Below are 6,000 nucleotides of genomic sequence, written 5' to 3' on the forward strand. Positions count from 1 at the left end.
TGTTGGTTGAGGGGGAAACAAAATGGTGGACTGAATTAGCCTTCATCATGAGGGAGGTCAGGAGGGCTGAGGGAAAACAAAATGGTGGACTGAATTAGCCTTCATCATTCCTGAGGAGGTCAGGAGGGCTGTTGGGGAAACAAAATGGTCACTAAAGCTTCCTGTTGGTTGAGACCCAGGACTGAAGGGGAAACAAAAAGCTTCCTGTTGGTTAGCCTTCATCATGAGGGAGGTCAGGAGGGCCTGTTGGTTGAAACAAAATGGTGGACTGAAAGCTTCCTGTTGGTTGAGACCCATTGTCAGGGTTGGGACAGACCCAATGTCACTACAAGCTTCCTGTTGGTTGAGGAGGCAAGCTTCCTGTTGGGACAACAAAATGGTGGACTGAATTAGCCTTCATCTGTTGGTTGTCAGACCCAATGCCAACAAAATCCTGTTGGTTGACAGACCCAGCCACTACATCATGAGGGAGGTTCCTGTTGGTTGACAGACCCAAACAAAATGGTTCCTGAATTAGACCCACTTCATGTTGGGGACAGACCCAATGTCACTACAAGGGCTGTTGGTTGAAGACCCAATGGTTGGACTGAATTAGCCTTCAAGCTTCCTGAGGGAGGTCAGGAGGGCTTCCTGTTGGTGGACTGAAGCCTTCACACCAGGGAGGTCAGGAGGGGCTGAGGGGAAACAAAATGGTTGGACTGACAGACCCAATGTCACTACAAGCTTCCTGTTGGTTGAGGGAAACAAATGGTTGGTTGAATTAGACCCAATGTCACTAAAGGGCTGGTTGGTTGACAGACCCTTCGTCACTACAAGCTTCCTGTTGGTTGACAGACCCAATGTCATAGGGAGCTTCCTGTTGGTTGAAACAAAATGGTCACTGAAAGCTTCCTGTTGGTTGAGGGGGAAACCCATGGTGGACTGAATTAGCTTCCTGTTGGTTGGTCATTGTCAGGAGGGCTGAGGGAAACAAAATGTCACTGAAGCTTCCTGTTGGTTGACAGACCCAATGTCACTACAAGCTGAGGGGTTGAAAGACAAAATGGTGGACTGAAAGCCTGTTGGTCATGAGGGAGGTCAGGAGCTTCCTGTTGGTTGAAACAAAATTCCTGTTGGTGGACTGAATGCCTTCAAGCTTCCTGTTGGTTGAGGACCCATTGAGGGCTGAAGGGGGTTGACAGACCCATCAACAAGCTTCCTGTTGGTGGACTGAATTAGCCTTCATCACTACAGGTCAGGAGGGCTGATTGGGGACTACAAAATGGTTGGACAGAATTAGCCTTCATCCTGTTGGTTGTCAGGAGGGCTGAGGGGAAAACAAAATGGTGGACTGACCCATCACGTGTCAGGAGGGCTGACAAGCTTCCTGTTGGTTGACAGACCCATTGTCACTACAAGCTTCCTGTTGGTTGTCACTACAAGCTTCCTGTTGGTTGAGACCCATTGTCACTACAAGCTTCCTGTTGGTTGACAGACCCATTGTCACTACAAGCTTCCTGTTGGTTGACAGACATTGTCACTACAAGCTTCCTGTTGGTTGACAGACCCATTGTCAGCCAAGCTTCCTGTTGGTTGACAGACCCATTGTCACTACAAGCTTCCTGTTGGTTGACAGACCCATGTCACTACAAGCTTCCTGTTGGTTGACAGACCCATTGTCACTACAAGCTTCCTGTTGGTTGACAGACCCAATGTCACTACAAGCTTCCTGTTGGTTGACAGACCCATTGTCACTACAAGCTTCCTGTTGGTTGACAGACCCATTGTCACTACAAGCTTCCTGTTGGTTGACAGACCCATTGTCACTACAAGCTTCCTGTTGGTTGACAGACCCATTGTCACTACAAGCTTCCTGTTTCCTGGTGTCACTACAAGCTGACAGACCCATTGTCACTACAAGCTTCCTGTTGGTTGACAGACCCAATGTCCACTACAAGCTTCCTGTTGGTTGACAGACCCAATGTCACTACAAGCTTCCTGTTGGTTGACAGACCCATCACTACAAGCTTCACCAATGAAGATTCCTGTTAAAGGCTGTGTGTGTCCAACTGGCTCCACTACAAGCTTCCTGTTGGTTGAATGCACTTCCTGTTGGTTGAGGCCACTACAAGCTTCCTGTTGGTTGACAGACCCAATGTCACTAAAGCTACAGACCCAATGTCACTATATGTCACTACAAGGGAATTTGACCCCAGTTACAAGGTTGACAGACCCACTGTCACTACAAGCTTCCTGTTGGTTGACAGACCCATACTACAAGCTTCCTGTTGGTTGACAGACCCATTGCCACTACAAGCTTCCTGTTGGTTGGGACAGTCACTACAAGCTTCCTGTTGGTTGACAGACCCAATGTCACTACAAGGTAAGACCCAATGTCACTACAAGCTTCCTGGAGGACTTGTTGGTTGACAGACCCATTGTCACTACAAGGGGGGCCTGTTGGTTGACAGACCCAATGTCACTACAAGGGTTGGTTGACTTGTCACTACAAGCTTCCTGTTGGTTGAAGACCCATTGTCACTAAAGCTTCCTGTTGGTTGACAGACCCAATGTCACTACAAGCTTCCTGTTGGTTGACAGACCCATTGCCACTACAAGGGGGACAGACCCATTGTCACTACAAGGGGTCTGACAGAAACATTTCCTGTTGTAAAGGGGGACAGGACTTGGGGTCTGACAGACCCATTGGTAAAGGGAGGACTTTCCTGTTGGTTGAAGACATTGCCACTAAAGGGGGCTTGGGGTCTGGTTGAAACATTGTCACTAAAGCTTCCTGTTGGTTGACAGACCCAATGTCACTACAAGCTGGGGTCTGGGAAGACATTGACAGACCCAATGTCACTACAAGCTTCCTGTTGGACCCAATGTCACAGGACTTGGGAAACATTGGTAAAGGGGGGACAGACCCATTGCCACTTTCCTGTTGGGTCTGAAGACATTGTCACTAAAGGCTGGGACACCCAATGTCACTTGGGGTCTGGTTGAAACAATGTCACTTCCATAGGGCTCTGGACTTGGTACTATGAAGATTTGATTAAAGGCTGGGTTCCATAGGGCTCTGGTCTAAAGGTGGGAATAGGGTGCCAGTTGGGACAACAAAGCTCAAGTATGGGAAACATTGGTAAAGGGGGGACAGGACTTGGGGTCTGGGAAACATTGGTAAAGGGGGGGACTTGGGAAACATTGTAAAGGGGGCTTGGGGAAACATTGGTAAAGGGGGAGGACTTGGGAAACATTGGTAAAGGGGGACTTGGGGTCTGGGAAACATTGGTAAAGGGGGGACTTGGGGTCTGGGAAACATTGGTAAAGGGGGGACAGGACATTTGGGGTCTTGGGAAACACTGGTAAAGGGGGACTTGGGAAACTTGGGGTCTGGGAAACATTGGTAAAGGGGGGACTTGGGGTCTGGGAAACATTGGTAAAGGGGGACTTGGGAAACACTGGTAAAGGGGGACTTGGGAAACACTGGTAAAGGGGGACAGGACTTGGGGTCTGGGAAACATTGGTAAAGGGGGACTTGGGAAACATTGGTAAAGGGGGACTTGGAAACATTGGTAAAGGGGGGCTGGTAAAGGGGGGACTTGGGAAACACTGGTAAAGGGGGGACTTGGGGTCTGGGAAACACTTGGGAAACACTAAAGGGGGGACTTGGGAAACACTGGTAAAGGGGGGGACTTGGGAAACACTGGTAAAGGGGGGACTTGGGAAACACTGGTAAAGGAGGGGGACTTGGGAAACACTGGTAAAGGGGGACTTGGGAAACACTGGTAAAGGGGGACTTGGGAAACACTGGTAAAGGGGGACTTGGGAAACACTGGTAAAGGGGGACTTGGGAAACACTGGTAAAGGGGGGACTTGACACTGGTAAAGGGGGACTTGGGAAACACTGGTAAAGGGGGACTTGGGAAACACTGGTAAAGGGGGGGGGACAACACTGGTAAAGGGGGGGACACTGGTAAAGGGGGGACTAACACTGGTAAAGGGGGGACTTAGACACTGGTAAGGGGGAAAACACTGTTAAAGGGGGGACATGGAAACACTGTTAAAGGGGGGGGGACATGGGAAACACTGGTAAAGGGGGGACTTGGGAAACACTGGTAAAGGGGGGGACTTGGGAAACACTGGTAAAGGGGGACTTGGGAAACACTGGTAAAGGGGGACTTGGGAAACACTGGTAAAGGGGGACTTGGGAAACACTGGTAAAGGGGGGGGACTTGGGAAACACTGGTAAAGGGGGGGGACTTGGGAAACACTGGTAAAGGGGGGGACTTGGGAAACACTGGTAAAGGGGGGGACTTGGGAAACACTGGTAAAGGGGGGGACTTGGGAAACACTGTAGCAGCTCCTAACCAAGGAGGAAAAACAACCAATGAGACAAAATACAAAGAATCAACAAAAATACATTTTTCAGCGTTTCGGATTTGCTCAATTCTGGTAGAACCTCCCCCGAACGTCATTTCACCCCTGTCCTGTCTGTCCATTGGGTGTCCTAGACAAATCCTGGAGTGTAGTTAACTCAGAACGTCATTTCACCCCTGTCCTGTCTGTCCATTGGGTGTCCTAGACAAATCCTGTTTAACGTCCAATCACAACTCAGTGTCTTCAGAGCAGAACAATGATTGTGACTGACACCTCGACAGTTCCATACTGCAGGTTCTTCATCAAAAAGACAGAAGAGGAGCTCCTTAAAAAAGCAAACTGGCTGACTGGCTGACTGGCTGGCTGGCTGACTGATTGACTGGCTGATTGACTGGCTGGCTGGCTGGCTGACTGATTGACTGACTGACTGGCTGGCTGGCTGGCTGGCTGATTGACTGATTGACTGACTGGCTGACTGATTGACTGGCTGACTGGCTGGCTGGCTGGCTGACTGGCTGATTGACTGACTGACTGGCTGGCTGGCTGACTGACTGACTGATTGACTGACTGACTGATTGACTGACTGGCTGACTGGCTGGCTGGCTGACTGGCTGACTGGCTGGCTGACTGGCTGACTGGCTGGCTGACTGACTGAATGGGACTCACAGCAGAGGAGGGCAGGTTGGTCTCTCCCTGTCCCAGAACAGTGGCAGTTGAGTGATCACTATCAAACACAAAAGGATTAGCGGCCAAGGGTTCAGCTTGAGATTCAGCCCCAGTCTCTCTGTGTGGAGGACTGACCCAGATACAGACCCAGATAAAGCCCTAGTCTCGCTGTGTGGACAGACTGACCCAGATACAGACTCATATTCAGCCCTAGTCTCTGTGTGTAGAGGACTGACCCAGATACAGACCCAGATAAAGCCCTAGTCTCTCTGTGTGGAGGACTGACCCAGATACAGACCCAGATAAAGCCCTAGTCTGTGTGGAGGACAGACCCAGACCCATATTTAGCCCTAGTCTCTCTGTGTAGAGGACTGACCCAGATACAGACCCAGAAGCATATTCAGCCCTAGTCTCACTGTGTGGACAGACTGACCCAGATACAAAACCATATTCAGCCCTAGTCTCTCTGTGTGGACAGACTGACCCAGATACAGACCCATATTCAGCCCTAGTCTCTCTGTGTAGAGGACAGGCCCAGAAACATATTCAGCCCTAGTCTCGCTGTGTGGACAGACTGACCCAGATAAAGCCCTAGTCTCGCTGTGTGGACAGACTGACCCATATTCAGCCCTAGTCTCTCTGTGTGTAGGACAGACCCAGATAAAGCCCTAGTCTCTCTGTGTGGAGGACAGACCCAGATAAAGCCCTACTCTCTCTGTGTGGACACTCTGACCCAGATAAAGCCCTAGTCTCTCTATGTGGACAGACAGACCCAGATAAAGCCCTAGTCTCTCTGTGTGGAGGACAGACCCAGATAAAGCCCTAGTCTCTCTGTGTGGAGGACAGACCCAGATACAGGTCTCCCTGTCAGTGGGGTGGAGACAGCCATGCTGGAAGCACTTTTTCTAAGGGCAGAGAGTCAGGGACTTCAGGGGAGCCCCTGTAGTGTGTATGGGGGTACAGCTGTTCTACATT

The sequence above is a fragment of the Oncorhynchus nerka genome, unplaced genomic scaffold, assembly GCF_034236695.1.
Source record: "Oncorhynchus nerka isolate Pitt River unplaced genomic scaffold, Oner_Uvic_2.0 unplaced_scaffold_1045, whole genome shotgun sequence".
Classification (NCBI taxonomy): Eukaryota; Metazoa; Chordata; class Actinopteri; order Salmoniformes; family Salmonidae; genus Oncorhynchus; species Oncorhynchus nerka.